The sequence below is a fragment of the Mauremys mutica genome, chromosome 15 (genome assembly GCF_020497125.1).
Source record: "Mauremys mutica isolate MM-2020 ecotype Southern chromosome 15, ASM2049712v1, whole genome shotgun sequence".
In the NCBI taxonomy this organism is placed as follows: Eukaryota; Metazoa; Chordata; order Testudines; family Geoemydidae; genus Mauremys; species Mauremys mutica.
Genome location: NC_059086.1, coordinates 12,228,556 through 12,244,505, shown reverse-complemented (window position 1 = coordinate 12,244,505; position 15,950 = coordinate 12,228,556). Strand labels below are relative to the sequence as shown.

Genomic DNA, 15,950 nt, shown 5'->3' with positions numbered 1-15,950 from the left:
TCTCCATGGGGGACACTTGCTCCTTCCTCCCCTTCCTGGGCCTTCCCATGCCCTGTTGCCAGCAGAGAGTGGCCCCCCCTCAGCGCAGCCCAGAGGTGTCCCCGTCTCAGGGCTCCCCCAGCCTCTGCCCATTAACCCTCTGCCCAGTTCAGAAATCACCCAGGGGAACCATTTCCCACCTAAACAAGGACGAATCACTGCAGGTAAAAATGGGGGGAAACACCCCAAACCTGAGATTTGAACTGGACACTGGCGAAGTGGAGAGAAAATGGGGCACAATCGGGGGAGGGGAGCAGGGAACTTCTCAGGGATTTGAGGGAAGGGGGGGGGACACCCTGGATGTTGCTCGTTGCTCTCTAGCGAGAAAGGGGGCAGGACGGGAGAGGACGGGGGGGTCCCCATGGGAGGGGGCAGCAATAAATCCGAGGGGACCTCAGCCCCCCCTTCTCTCCCCGCTCCTCGGGGGTCACCTGCTCTTCTCCCCTCCCTCCCCCCCGGCCATGTCCGGGCCGCACAGACATTTCTCACCCGCCCCTTTCCCAGGTCCCCCCGCGCCAGCCCGGTCTCACTCCCCCCCCGGCAGCCCCCGCCCGGCCCCACGCAGGGACCCCAGTGGGGCCGGGCCCCTCCCTCCGGGACCCCCCGTGGGGCCCCAGGGCAGAGCCTGGCCGGGCCCGGGGGCGCTGGGCTCCTGCGGGGACAGCAGCTCCGAGCCCCCCAGGGAGCAGATCCCGGCGCTGCGAGATGCCGGGTCCCCCCCCACGGACACTGGGGCAGAGTCACCGCCCGGCCCCGGCACCTGGAGGCTGCAGCTCCGCAGCGGGGCGGGCAGAGCCCGGGGCGGCTCCAGCGGGAGCAGGGCCCGGGCTGGGCACGGCACGGGGCGGTTAATTGAGGTCTCTCTCCCGCCGCGATCTGCACAAAGGGAAAAGGGCACAAACTTTTCTCCGGCCCCGGGAGAGGCTGCAACGGACCCGCACAAACCCGGCTGATCCTCCCCCCTGCCCAACGTCACTTCCGCTCCAGGGAGAGTCAGGAACTACATCTCCCAGCCTGCCTGGGGGCTGCTTCCACCGTTTCCAGTCCTGGTAAGGGAGGGGTTCAGCAGCTGTTACTGCGCATGCGCCAGACCAGACGCTGCTGCCTCCGTGTGAGCCGGGCCCAGGCAGAGCAGCTGCTGCTCTCCAAGTCTGTGCGGGGGGGCGGCATTAACCCCTCCGTGCCCGGCCGGGGGGGGCTTTCTCCAGCTGGGCCCCGCCCCCTGGGCAGCCCCGGGCTCTGCCAGCCCCGGCCCGGAGCCCCCGGTGAGTGAGAGACCCGGGGCCGGGCGGGAAAGTGACTCTGCCCCGGGGAACCTGGGAGAAGCCTCGGAGCTGCAGCAGGATCCGCCCCGGCCCCGCTGGGATGGGGGGCGCAGCCTGGGCCCGGCGGGGGGAGGGTCCCTGTGGGGGGAGGGGGTGTCGGGCAGGGAGGGGAGAAGCCGGAGTTGCGGGGCGGGAAGGTGAGTGGGACGCGGGGGGTTGAACTGTCTCTGTGCAGCCAGGAAATTCGGGGAGGGGGGAAGTCGCGGGCGGAGGAAGGGGAGTTAATTGGATCTTGTCCCTGTTTGTGCCACTTGCCTCTCGGCCCCGATACAAATTCTCTCTAGTTCGGCCGCTTTTCTTGCTAAGTGTCTCACACGGGGCTATCAAATCCGGGGAGATTCCCCCTCCTTTCTCCCTCAAAGGCTCCCCTGATTTCCCCCTGGTCTTTCCATAATTCTCAAATGTCAATTTCAAATCTCTCCAATGTGGGGGATTTTCCCACCCTTTTTATCCGCAGCGATTTGTCCTTGTTAACAGGGCCGGCTCCAGACCCCAGCGCGCCAAGCATGTGCTTGGGGCGGCCTTTTGCCGGCAGGGCGGCAGGCGGGTCCGGTGGACCTTCCGCAGTCATGCCTGTGGGAGGTCCAACGGAGCCGCAGGTCCAGCGGACCTCCCGCAGGCATGACTGCGGAGGGTCCGCTGGTCCCGCGGCTTGGGTGGACCTCCCGCAGGCATGACTGCAGAGGGTCCGCTGGTCCCGTGGCTCGGGTGGACCTCCCGCAGGCATGCCTGCGGATGCTTCACCGGAGCCGCGGGACCAGCGAACCCTCTGCAGCTATGGGAGGTCCACTGGAGCCGTGGGACCACCGGACCCTCCGCAGTCATGCCTGCGGGAGGTCTACCCGAGCCGCGGGACCAGCACCTCCCGCAGGCATGACTGCTTGGGGCGGCCAAATTCCTAGAGCCGCCCCTGCTTGTTAAGGTGGGAAATTGTTGCCCTGAGTCATTCTCCAGAACATGGCTGCCCTGGAGTGGGGAATGGGATGAGATGCCCGTTCTCTGCCAGGGAAGGGAATCATAGAATATCAGGGTTGGAAGGGACCTCAGGAGGTCATCTTGTCCAGCCCTCTGCTCAAAGCAGGACCAATTCCCAACTAAATCATCCCAGCCAGGGCTTTGTCAAGCCTGACCTTAAAAACCTCTAAGGAAGGAGCTTCTACCACCTCCCTAGGTAACCCATTCCAGTGTTTCACCACTCTCTGAGTGAAAAAGTTTTTCCTAATATCCAACCTAAACCTCCCCCACTGCAACTTGAGACCATTACTTCTTGTTCTGTCATCTTCTACCACTGAGAACAGTCTAGATCCATCCTCTTTGGAACCCCCTTTCAGGTAGTTGAAAGCAGCTATCAAATCCCCCCTCATTCTTAAAAGGTTATATTTGGAGATATACCAATCTCCTAGAGCTGGAAGGGACCTTGAAAGGTCATCGAGTCCAGCCTCCTGCTTTCACTAGCAGGACCAATTTTTTTGCCTCAGATTCCTAAATGGCCTTCTCAAGGATTGAACTCACAACTCAGGGTTTAGCAGGCCAATGCTCAAATCACTGAGCTATCCCTCCCCCTCATCAGAGCTCTTCTCTTCTGCAGACTATACAATCCCAGTTCCCTCAGCCTCTCCTCATAAGTCATGTGTTCCAGCCCCCTAATCATTCTTGTTGCCCTCTGCTGGATTCTTTCCAATTTTTCCACATCCTTCGTGTAGTGTGGGGCCAAAGCTGGACACAGTACTCCAGATGAGGCCTCACCAATGTCGAATAGAGGGGAATGATCACATCCCTTGATCTGCTGGCAATGCCCCTACTTATACAACCCAAAATGCCATTAGCCTTCTTGGCAACAAGGGCACACTGCTGACTCGTATCCAGCTTCTCGTCCACTGTAACCCCTAGGTCCTTTTCTGCAGAACTGCTTCCTCGCCATTCGGTCCCTAGTCTGTAACAGTGAATGGGATTCTTCCGTCCTAAGTGCAGGACTCTGCACTTGTCCTTGTTGAACCTGATCAGGTTTCTTTTGGCCCAGTCCTCTAATTTGTCTAGGTCCCTCTGTATCCTATCCCTCCCCTCCAGCGTATCTACCACTCCTCCAAGTTTAGTGTCATCTGCAAACTTGCTGAGAGTGCAGTCCACACCATCCTCCGGATCATTAATGAAGATATTGAACAAAACCGGCCCCAGGACTGACCCTTGGGGCACTCCACTTGAAACTGGCTGCCAACTAGACATGGAGCCGTTGATCACTACCCCCATGAGGACTGCCCAGACCCCGGTTCCCAATCCCACTTGCTGCCCCCTAACTACCAACACAGTTACCTGTCACCAGCCTATCCCCTCACTGCTGCCCCCTTCCCTCACCCAGGAAGCCTTCCAGCTCCCCCTCCCTTGCTCTCTTAAATCAGCTCCTCATGGGAATGGTGGCAGAGGGAGGACTCATCACTTTCTGTTTATGTATTGGACAGTCGTATAAAATCCAGTCCAACAGTCCCCCTTTTCCCTCTAGTTATTTAATAGCAATATAAAACCCCCTCAGATCTTGGTGTATTTCTCTCATATAATCAATTGCTTAGCTTGTGACATGTATTCTCTGCAAATGTCTAAGATTGATATAAAATATCCTAAGCCCCACTTTTTCTCTAATTGTCTATTTCTAATTGAATATGGCATGAGATTTTCCCCTGTCTCTCTAATGATAAAATACTAAAAAAAATCTCAGATTTACACCTTTTCTCAGATTCCTGAACATGGATATAAAATGTTTGCAAAGGTTGCCCATTTTCTCTCTGTTCAGTTATCAAATATCGATGTGAAACACTCAGATTTTACCTCATATCAACAACTGATATAAAATCCCTCTGATTTTCCACTTTCCTCTCTATACATATTTAATACACATCAAAACCAGAGGCCTCCCCAGCTCTTAACAGAAGAGTTGGCTGGACCCTCTTCTTTTCTCCAGCTGGCACGAGATGAGGAGGTCACTCTGAGAGCAGCGTGGGTCCAGAAGTATCCCAAATCCCATGACAAATGGTCTCTGTGAGTGGCTGCTTCCTGCAGTCCTAAGGTGCAGCCACCTCTGGGATGCCATTATTTGCTAGTGACAAGGCATGGACATTTCTTACCTATTTTTGGCTGTCCATGCCTTCCATTCTCCTGTTAAAGAAGCATCCCCCAGGTCTCCATCTGCGTGTGTGACTGGCCAGCAGGGGGCAGTGATAACTTTCTATCCACTTAGCAGACGCTGTGAGGTAACATTGTTGCTGGGGGGGGAGGAGACGCATGCCTGTGTTGGGAGATTGAGCTGGAGCTGAAGGGAGATTGTGGTAGAGGGAGGCCTCTGGGTGACTGGGCAGGGGGTACCCTAGTCAGGTTGGTGGGTTCTGGAGGTTTGGGGTTTTGGGGAGGTGGTTCTGATGTGCCCGGCCCTGAGGCTATGAGTCCTGGAGGTGCGTATTGCTGAGTGCCTATTGGCTGCAGAACAGCGGGGGTGGGCATCTCTTGGGGAGGTGGGACAGGGGGTTAGAGCAGGGGTCTCAAACTCAAAACACCAGGAGGGCATACATTGGCCCAAGGGCCGCATCACCCGCCTTCTGCTGTCCCCGGCCCTGCCCCCCTCCCCCCACTCCATCCCTGACCATGGGGTGCGCCAGGGGGCTCAGGGCAGGGCATTGGGGTGCAGGAGGGAGAGCGGAGTGTGGCAGGGGGTTGGGGTGCAGGCAGGAGGCTCAGGGCATAGAGCTGGGGTGCAGGAGGAGTTTGGGTTCCTGCCCGGTGCTGGTTACCTGGAGCGGCTCCGGGGTGGCAGGAGCATGCATCGGGGCCAGGTTAGGCTCCCTGCCGGCCCCGGCCCTGTGCTGCTCCACTCCAGGAAGAGGTGGGCGCCGCAGCCCTGCGGCCCCGAAGGGAGGGGGAGCAGAGAGCTCCCTGCGCTGCTCTTGCCTATGGGTACTTTTCCCGAAGCTCCCATTGGCCGCAGTTCCCCGTTCCCAGCTAATGGGAGCTTCAGGGGAGGTAACCATGTAGCCTGATTTGGGGTGGGTTAGTAGGGTCAGTGGAATTTATCCACTTAATTTAGTTTTATTTAATAATTAATTTTCTAATTAATTAGTAATGTTAGTCATAATTAATAGATATTAATAATATGGGTATGGTTTGCCAATATGTGTGATCAGAAGATAAGAGTTCGTCCTAAATCAGGCTTCACAGAATTTATACAAGGAGATTGGGGTATATGACAGGAACTTACACTGAGGCAAAATTAGTCAATCAAGACCTTTTATTTAAAATCAATGAAACAATAAGTAAATGTAAAATGTTAAAAGCAGTTTGAGATTACAAAGTTACAAATATCACAGTTCTATAAGAGATATAAATCTATGATAATACACAGTTCTAATTCACTCTGAACTTAGGTGTTATTAACACCTATTTTAAAAGGAAATAATAAAAAGACTGAGTATAAGTCTATAAACTAGATGCTTTCAAAAGATAAAGCAAACATTAGATTTCTTTATACTTACAGCTGTGAAAAGAAATACCATCAGTAGTTGACAGCTTTCGTAGGTGAGACAGGGTGAGACGATGGAAGATAGAAAGATGGATGTATCGCCTCCCATATGGTGTATCAACACCCTTCTTATAGGGCTTATTCGGAAATCCTATGCCCAAATTTGTCTTTCCCCCATGGAAAGGTTAGGGTACCATCCCTCATAGGCCAACATAGATATGCGTATGAATGACACATATGTACGCAGTTTGTGGTGTACTTGTTACATTTGTGGGCAGAAATCCCCACTTTCCACCTTTACTAGGTGAAAAGGTCTGTATTCTATTATTACTTTTCTGAGTAAGGGTCCTAAAGGTTGCTTCAGCATCATGCAGGATGTTGGCCAGGATGTCTGTCCTGGATATCTATAGGCATTTTACATTTCTGTTGCAAATAATTCTATAATCTATGAAGCCTACACACTTTTATCAAAAAGACATTTTATACAAACCAACAGATTAATCCTCAGGGCTACAACCACAGGCAACAGCAGCTCACGGAGCTCTCTGGGCCCCCTCTCCCCGGGGCCGCAGTGTCTGGAGTCCCTGTTCAGGGACTCTGGGGGTTGGGTGCCAGGGAATATCTGGTGGGACCCTGGCTTTGGGGTCTGGGTACTGGAGGGGTCTGGGGGGCCTGTGGATGGGGGCTCTGGGGGCTGCTACTAACCATGCTCCTTCTCTCTGATCAGCTTGTGCCAGAATCCTCGCTCCCAAACACTGCCTGGCATTCCCCAGCCACATGCCCTGTCGCTATGATAACTTTCTATCCACTTAAATCCACAAACATCTTGAAAACTCCAGGACCTTCCAGTTTCATTGGGAAAATTTGTGTCCCGAGTCCTTCTCCTAGATCTGGGGGTGAGGGAGGTGGGAAGGGATTTAGCACTGCTACACAATGGTCTCTTCCACAGCATTCTGGACTCATTCTTTCTGAAATCTGGTTTCATTGAGACCATTGTTAATCCAGAGTCACTGTATGGAAAGACAAGGAGTGACTTCAGAAGGACAGTGGGTCAAATGAGATCAGCAGTTCTCCCTGTGAGGAGGGGCTCTCATTAGCTGCTCTCCCCAGAGAGCTAAAGGAGGGAAGCTGCTCAAACGCTCTGTCCCTCTCTGCTCAGGATATTGGGGTTCAGCTTCTTGGGTCAGATATTGCAGCCTCCATTGTGATCTGGGAGACCAGGCTTAGCTGCTGCTGCTCCCCCAGCGGGGGCTCTGTGCTGGGCAGTGACCTTAATTAAAGCTTCTTCTCTGCCTGGGCCAGGGGATGACTTTCTCCAGCTGGTACTAGCCCCCTAGGGCAGCCCTGGGCCCTGTTAATACTAAATTCTGAGCCAGAGTCTCCAGGTAACTGAAAGACCTCAGACAAAGTGCTGGGGACTGGCAAGAAAGTGACTCTGCATAAACAGCCCCCCCTCATTTCTCCTCCCATTAGCAATTGCCGGGAGAAAATCCAGCCATGGGAGAGCAAAGCCCCCAGGAATGGGACTTTCCCAGCCAGAGGGGCAAGGAGAGAGGACAAGGGAAGGAGAGACTGAAAGGGGCAGTAGGAGAAATGAGTGGGGGGAGAGATTTCCAGCTCTCTAATCCACCCAGACACATGTATTGCTGCATCCCTGGGCAGAATCACTTTCCAATGAACAAGAAAAGGATCAGACAGAGGAAAACCCAGTTCCTGACTCCATATCTCTCCTGCTGGGGTGTGGCTGCTGTGGGGTCAGTGTCCGAGGGAATCCCCCACAGTGACTCCTTTGGTTCTGCTCTTTTCTAGCCTTGTGTTCAGAGACTTTGTTATGGGGTGAGGGGAGGGAGAAGGGAGGTGAAAAATCTCTCTGTGGGCTTAACCTGGCAGGAGGGGCCAGGTCTACACTGTAATAAAGAGATCAAGCATTTTCCCAGCATGGCAGAATCTAGGATGTGTCTCTGCAGGGAAAGAGCCTGGGGGAATTCTGCTGTGAAATTAACTAAAGCCTGTTCTGAAACTCCCACAAAGTGCCCGTTTCACCCTACCAGGGCTGGAGAATGACATCCATGTTTTGCTTCAACTCATCTGATCCTCCCATGACACAGGGAAGAGAAATGGCTGCAGTGGAGCCGGCTCAGGTAGGGATTATTTTTTTGAGGGGGGGTTGGTGGGTTCCTGTTGGGGGAAAGGGACAGCAAATACACCAGAGATGGGAAGGTTTGCACAGTCTGGTTTGGAGGTTGTAGTCTGGTTTGCAGGAAATTCACAGGGTGGAGAAAGGGAGGGGAACAGGGTGTGACAAACCTGCTGGGAGTTGTTTAATAAGGGGCCTAGATTCTAGGAACAGACCCATGAGGTTCGGCGGAGGAAATGCTCTAGTTTGTGGAGCAGAAAATAACCCAGATACATGGGGCTGGGTTAACTGACCAGACTCATAGTGCTGGAGCCTGACCCAACTAACCAGCAGCTGCTGTGAGATATGAAGGGGGCACCCACTAGTCAGGTTTAGGGGAGATTCCGTTCCCTTCATCTCCAGCTCCTCACAATGAGGAGGTGTTGGGGTTCCTACCAGGGATCTCTCCCTGGACCCTGTTAGGGCCTCCCTCTGCTGTATCAGTCTGTGGCTAGTAGGTGTGTGATGGATCTGCTGGGAGAGTGGAGTGGCTCTCTCTTCGTCCCTTCACTCTGGTGTTTCCTGGATGCTCTGAGCAGGGTGAGGTTGGGACTCTGTTGAGTGGGATCCACCCAGAGCTTCCCTTTGATTGGCTCCTCTCCCCCACAAATAGTGGGGCTGTGACTGGGGCAGCAGGTACCGAGTGTTGGGCTCTTGCTCTTTCAGGGGCCGGTGACCTTCGAGGAGGTGGCTGTGTATTTCACCAGGGAAGAGTGGGCTCTGCTGGACCCCACTCAGAGAGCCCTCTACAGAGACATCATGCAGGAGAACTATGAGAATGTGACCTCACTGGGTAAGGGTTCCTGTCCCCTTGGTTCTTGGAAGGGGAGAAAAAAGATCATATTTATTCCAGCTCCACAATGCCACCTCTACTCTGCCCTGTTTCAGCATCACCCCAATATGCCAGTGACACACGCATTGCCAGGGACCCTCCCCTGCTGCAGAACACTTTGGAGACAGAGCACAGAACCTGTATTGCACAGTGTCAAATATCTCCTGTTTGCTCAAGTAAAACTGAGGGTTATGTGCAGCATAACCAACAGAAGCTTCCTACCCCTTCCCTTCTCTCAGTGACCCTACTCCACCCAGACCATAATTATGCTTGAGGTGTAACCAGCAGGCTACTGGAGTCAGAGCTGCTGGTCCAGGGTTACTTATCACAGAGACACTCTGTGTGTCCTTGAATGCTGGCTGGGGGTATCCAGAGAAGGAAGCTCAGTGCGGATTTAGCATTAGTGGGGCCCTGTGCTCAACTTCATTTTTAGGGCCCCTCCTTGGGACCCAGCCAAGAAAAATAACGTTCTTTCTTATCTCCCCCCCGCCCCTCCATTTTTCATTCTTTTTTCCTTCATCCTCCCCTATAAGTAATAGGAAGTAAATGAAAATAAAGTGAGGTACCTTGGTTGTTTCTGTAGTCTAATTTATTTTTCCACAGAGCACTTGAAAATCACTGAGGGTCTTGATACACCACTTAATGATCTTTCCAAATATTGTTTGTACTGTTAGCTAACTATTGTAAAGCGCTTTGGATAAGAGCCCTTTATTAAAAAAAAAAATGTAAAAAACATTGTTGCGGGGTCTGGCCAGGATTTATGGTGTGGGAGGGGGCTCAGGGCTGGGGGGTGCAGAGTCTGGGAGGGAGTTAGGGTGCAGGAGCAGGCTGGAGGTTGGATGCAGGGTCTGGCCAGGTGTTAGGATGCAGGAGGGGGCTCAGGGTTTGGGCAGATGGTTGGGGTGTGGAGCGCTTATCTGGGGCAGCTCCCGTTTGGTGCGAGGGGTACAGGTGGGAATGTTGGGGGGGTATAGGAGGTCCTATTTAGGGTGAGGGTGTGGGGGAGTCAGGGCCCTGCACCCCCACTTCCTGCGATTCACCGTGAGTCCCAGCCAGCCAGTAAAACAGAAGGTTTATTAGGTGACAGGAACATGGTCTAAAACAGAATTTGTAGGTACAGAGACCAGGACCCCATAGTCAGGTTCATCTTGGGGGGCAGGGAGCCAGACCAAGTTCTGGCTTCCCTCCATTTACCCAGCCAGCTCCAAACTGAAATTCCTTCCAGCCCCTCCTCTTGCCTTTCTCTCTTTCCTGGGCCAGGAGACCACCTGCTCTCTTTGTTCTCCAACACCTTTAGTTAGCACCTTGCGGGGGAGGGGCCCAGGCCATCAGCTGCGAGGAGACAGGGTGTCGGCCATTCTCTGTACAGACCCCTGTCCCTCCAGGGCTCTGCAACAATCACATGCCGTTATCCTACCACCTAGACACTTAAGAAATGCATAGGGGAAACTGAGGCACCCACACAGTATTCAGAGAAACCATTAAGAGCATTCCCACTTCTCACATCTCTTTCCCCCCATTCGAGACCGAACTGAGCAGGGTCACTTTAGCCGGTGACCTGGGGAAGTTGGAACCCACCAACGTTCCCATGGATGCCCCAGCATCTCTCCCATTCCTTGGTGAGAGTTACACCAGGCCCTTCTAGTTTCATGCCCACGTCAGTTGTGCTTGATGGCACTTGTAGGCTGCAGGTGGGAAGGTTTATGTGGCCTGTGCCCTTTTGCCACCCCACAACCCCTGGGGTTCAAACTAGGATCGGGTCTTCTCCCAGCGCTCCAGTCTGGAGGGCTGTGATTCGGGCTTTCCTGGTTAAGTGCCCCCATCTTGACATTGGCCACCCTCTGACCAGGTGACAGCTTGGCATCAGCCCCTTTCATCTGATGCAGCCATGTCAGGGCAGAGCGGTTAGTATACACAGCAAAGTGCTGCCCAAATAGATATGGCTGCAGCTTTTTAAGGGCCTGCTCCATGGCCAGGCATTTCTTCTCTATGGCCAGACAGTTCTGCTCCCGGGGCAGCAGCTTGCTCAGGTACCCGATGGGGTGTCTCTCCCCCTTAGCATCGGCCTGCATCAGCACTGCACCCAGCCCTGCATCTGAGGCGTCGGTGAACACTGTAAAGGGCTTGACAATGTCCGGGTTTACCAGATTTACCAAGCCCTGGGTAAGAGCCTCCTTCAGCGCACAGAGAGCCCTCTGGCACTGCTCGGTCCAGACCACCACACCTGGCTTCCCCTTCTTACATAGCTCAGTGATGGAGGCAGCTAGGGAGCTAGAGTGGGGTACAAATGCCAGGTGCCCCAGAGGGAATGAAAAGAACAGGTAATCATCAAGTGATCCATCCCGTCACCCATTCCACAGGTTGACTGTGCATTGTGTGAAGAAATACTTCCTTTTGTTTGTTTTAAACCTGCTGCCTATTAATTTCATTGGGTGATTCCTACTCCTTGTGTTATGAAAAGGAGTAAATAACACTTCCTTATTTACTTTCTCCATGCCAGTCATGATTTTATAGACCTCTCTCATACCCCCTTCGTCTCTTTTCCAAACTGAAAAGTCCCAGGCTTTTTAATCTCTCCTCATATAGAAGCTGTTCCATACCCCTAATAATTTTTTTGCCCTTTTCTGGACTGTTTCCAATTCCAATATATTTTTTTTGAGATGGGGTGATGACATCTGCATGCAGTATTCAAGATGTGGGCATACCATGTGTCATAGGTTTATTCCCCACTTTGAACTTTAGCGTTCACAAGATGGGGACCTGCATGGACTCCTCTAAACTAAAATCCTAGTTTAGATCTGGTTCTCGCTGCCACCAGTCAAGTTTTAAGTATCTGACACACTCCCTGTTCCCCCAAAAACTTTTCCTGGGGAACACAGATCCAAACACCTTGAATCTCAGCACAAAGGGAAATAATCCATTTCCCCCTCCCCTTGTCCTTGGGAGAGAGACCTTGATTCAAACTCCTTGAATAAAACAAAGAGGGATTCACTTTTCCCCCTCCCCTTCCCTTAGTCCTTGGGAAAAATACCTTGATTCAAACTCCTTGAATAAAACAAAGAGGGATTTACTTTTCCCCCCTCCCCTTCCCCTGAAAATCCAAACAAGGAAAGAAATCAATCAAGTTCTAAAAAAGAAAAGATTTTATTAAAGAAAGAAAGAAAGTACACTATCTCTGTATTACCAGGATGGAAAATATCACAGGGTCTGACTTATAAACCTGGAGAGTCTTCCCCCCTCCCTCCTCCTCAGAATAATCAAAGTAACAGCAAACAGGAATAAAGAATTTATCCAGCAAACACACAATTGCAAATACAGAAAGTAACTCAAAAGACTAATCCACCTTTTTAACTAATACTCACTATATTGAATAGAAGAGGCTATTTCAGGAAACTTGGAGAACTTGAAGGATATGACTGGTCTCTCTTAAATCCAAAAAGAGACTCAATCCAAAACAAAGGACACAGACAAAGACTTCCCTCCACAGAGATTTTAAATTATCCTGTCCCTTGATTGGTCCTCTGGTCAGGTGTTCATCAGGTTTCTGAGCTTGTTAACCCTTTACAGGTAAAAGAGACTTTAACCCTTAACTATCTGTTTATGACACCATGGATTTATATCGAGGCAATATATTTTCTGTCTTATTATCTATCTGTCTCTTAATGATTCCCAACATTCTGTTTGCTTTTTGCCTGCCACTGCACATTGAGTGGACATTTTCAGAGAACTGTCCACAGTGACTCCAAGATCCTTCTCTTCAGTGGAAACAATTAATTTAGACCCCATCATTTTGTATGTGTAGTTGGGATTATGTTTTCCAATGGGCTACACTATATGCTATCCTGACATCTAGTACTGCTGAGATCCTGCATTCTGTAATATCCCTGCCCTTCCTGTTCCCTTTCTCCACTGAACCCCACCAGCCCATGCTTCCTGTTCCCAGCTTCCCCAGGAATCTCTTTGTCTCTGTACCTCTGTCAGCAAGAAGCAGTGCCAGGGAGACTTGCCCTCTGGAGTCTTCGATTTCTGGGACATAGATTTACTTTCTCTGTGTTTTAGGAGCCTCTTTGAAATTGAGTGTCTGTGACATTAATCACAGTCCAATCTGGACTGTTGAACAGCTGTGTCCCTGCAGTTCCTGAGACTGGGGTGCATAGGCATGCGCAGCACATTTCATTAGGGTGTGCACCCAGGCAATTCTGGTTTTTTTTTAAGGCAAACTTTTATTGAATACTCAGTCATAAGGGACATTATTTTTATTCATCAAACAAACTAAAGAAACTAAAACTAAATTAACAACTAAACTTTACTTAAAAAATACAAACTTAAAAAATGAGACACAAAATACCAAATTTTTGCTGTAGTGATAACCAGGCATATACAAAGATAAAGATAATGAAAATTGACTGTATCTTTAACCAGATAATGAGCTAACCCAGGGGTAGGCAACCTATGGCACATGTGCTGAAGGCGGCACACAAGCTGATTTTCATTGGCACTCACACTGCCTGGGTCCTGGCCACCGGTCCTGGGGGGCTCTGCATTTTAATTTAATTTTAAATGAAACTTCTTAAACATTTTAAAAACCTTATTTACTTTACATACAACAATAGTTTAGTGATATATTATAGACTTATAGAAAGAGACCTTCTAAAAACATTAAAATGTATTACTGGCACACAAAACCTTAAATCAGAGTGAATAAATGAAGACTCGGCACACCACTGCTGAAAGGTTGCCAACCCTGAGCTAACCCAAATTGACCAAAACAAATTAAGGTTTCTTCATCTTCCTGTCCTAGAGAATGAGATATCGCTCACCAGGTGTTATGGACTTAAATTCCTCAATCACATAATTGTAATTAACTGACGAAGCCAATTCTTGTTCAATGTACAAAATCATGAGTGAGTCGAGGTGCTGTTGGAACATTATACTACTTTGTTTGCTTTTTACATGTGCTAGTTTCGAAAAGGCTCTTTCACATGAACAGCTTGTAACAGGTAAGACTGCAAAGCATTGAATAGTTTTGTAAAAGGCCTGGAACATGGAAGACCGATTCGATTCCTTTAGCCAATCAAGGCACTGTCTGGTGGTGTTCATAGTGCTACCTTTAGGAACAGATCCGTCATAACCCTGAAGCAATCCGACTTCAGCTTCCAACTCATCCAAGGACACTTTACATTTGTTGGCAATGATTCTCATATCGTCCCTGCCAGTGTCTAAGCTCAGCAGTTTTCCCGTTGCAGTCACAATTTTACAAGTGTCCTGTTCAAATTGCTGGTCATTGCTGGTAATCATTGAATCTAGGAGAGGGTAAAATGAAGTTATTCTCTCCTGCTCCTCTTTTGTATCAAAGTGATGCTGGGACTCAAATGTGTCATCAATACGAGTGGACGTTTTTCTCTTCTTAACTGGAGGAATCGATACATCATTCTCTATGCACATTTTCACACTGTCATTGAAAATAGATTGAAAATATTCTGGGCCACTTCTCATCACAGCCAAAGAGTTACACAAGATTTTCACCCCTATCATTGCAGTAAGTAAGTTGACATCTGGAGCCTGAAGAGCCTTGCTCACTTTTACCACCATCTGGAGAATAGGGTGCATCATGTGAAGGGCAAAGATGAACTTGAATGAATTTAGTTCATGGATAAGGCCCCTGGCTTTTATTTTAGTGTCAGCAAGGCGAGTTGTTTCAATAATCTCTTGTAAAGCTTGTAAAATGATGGAGTAGTTTTGTTTTACAGCAGCCACTACTTCTGCTCTGCATGCCCATCTTGTGTTTGACAGGGACTTCAAACTCTTCAACTGGGATCCTACTTCTTGTGAAATCTTCTCCATTACGTCATGTTATACAGGACTCCCTTCCATGAAGGCATAAAGAGTCTGAATAACACCAAAAAAATCAGACAGTTCTGTTTTGTTTACTTGAAGTGCATGCATCTACTAGGATGAGGTTCAAGCAATGCACATAGCAGTGTACCTAGAGTATTTCACTGTTTCTTTCTTTACATTTCATTTGAACTCCCGCAGTGCATCCAGAATAGTAGATGCGCCATTGAAACAGACAGATATCACTGAAGACCAGTCAATTTTAAGAATGCCAAAGACATCATTTAACTGGTCAAAAATAGACTGAACATCAGCTGTTAATAGTCTTTGAACAGACACAAAATGTTCAACTGGACTATGTTTTTCATTGTCAAAATACCACACCACAATGACATCTGTTCATGGTGTTCATAGTCAGTAGTGTCATCGGCAATTATTGAGACCATTTTTCCACTTAGTGAAGACACAATCTTTTGTTGCACAACATTGTGTCATTTTGTGTCATAAAGCATTTTGGATGCAATTACTCAGAGGTGGCATTTTGAGGAGATTGTTGCACATGCTTTGCCATTACGGGATCATATTGACAAGATATAGAAATAAACCTTTCTCAAAAGTGTCAGCTTTTTCATTGTGACCCCTGAATGGTCTCCCACCTTTCGCCAAACACAGAACAATGTCCATCAGTCGTTCCATTACACTTCGGTTATGGCACCGTTCTTCTTGTTTAGACAAATAAGCCTGCTTGCCCTCATCCAACAATACATCAGTAGGTGTCCCTTCATTAAAACTTGACCATGAAGAACAGCTCAACACATGAGATTTTGGCAGTTGCTGGTTTTTAAAACATGCGTTAGCCCTATGCCAGTTTCTGAATCCCTTATCAATAAATGCTGGATCAGCGTGACCTTTGTTTGCTGCATCATTAGAGGAGAAGAAACGGCAGTAAAAGCAAAATGCTGCGTCCTTTGATTGGCTATATTCTAACCACCTATACTTTTTATACCAATCGGCCTGAAAACTTTTGTTTATTCCTTATTTCACTTTTAGAAAACATGCTTAATGTAGGCTGATTAGAACACCAGTCTCGATTATCTAGAGGTCCTTATCTATTTTTTGGAATATCACAGACCAGGTCATCAGAGGGGATGTTTGATGGCTTTGAATAGGAACTATACTGACCTGAACTAAGAGACAAAGTCTGTTTGTGTTGGTCATTACTCAGTTTATTGCACACACTGG

At 49.5% G+C, this 15,950-nt stretch overlaps 1 protein-coding gene across 1 annotated transcript in view; it reads left to right on the top strand.

The window, feature by feature from the left end:
• Window positions 1–15,950, top strand: part of LOC123350391 (zinc finger protein 850-like) — a 586,050-nt gene that overhangs the window by 202,336 nt on the left and 367,764 nt on the right. The window lies entirely within an intron of this gene.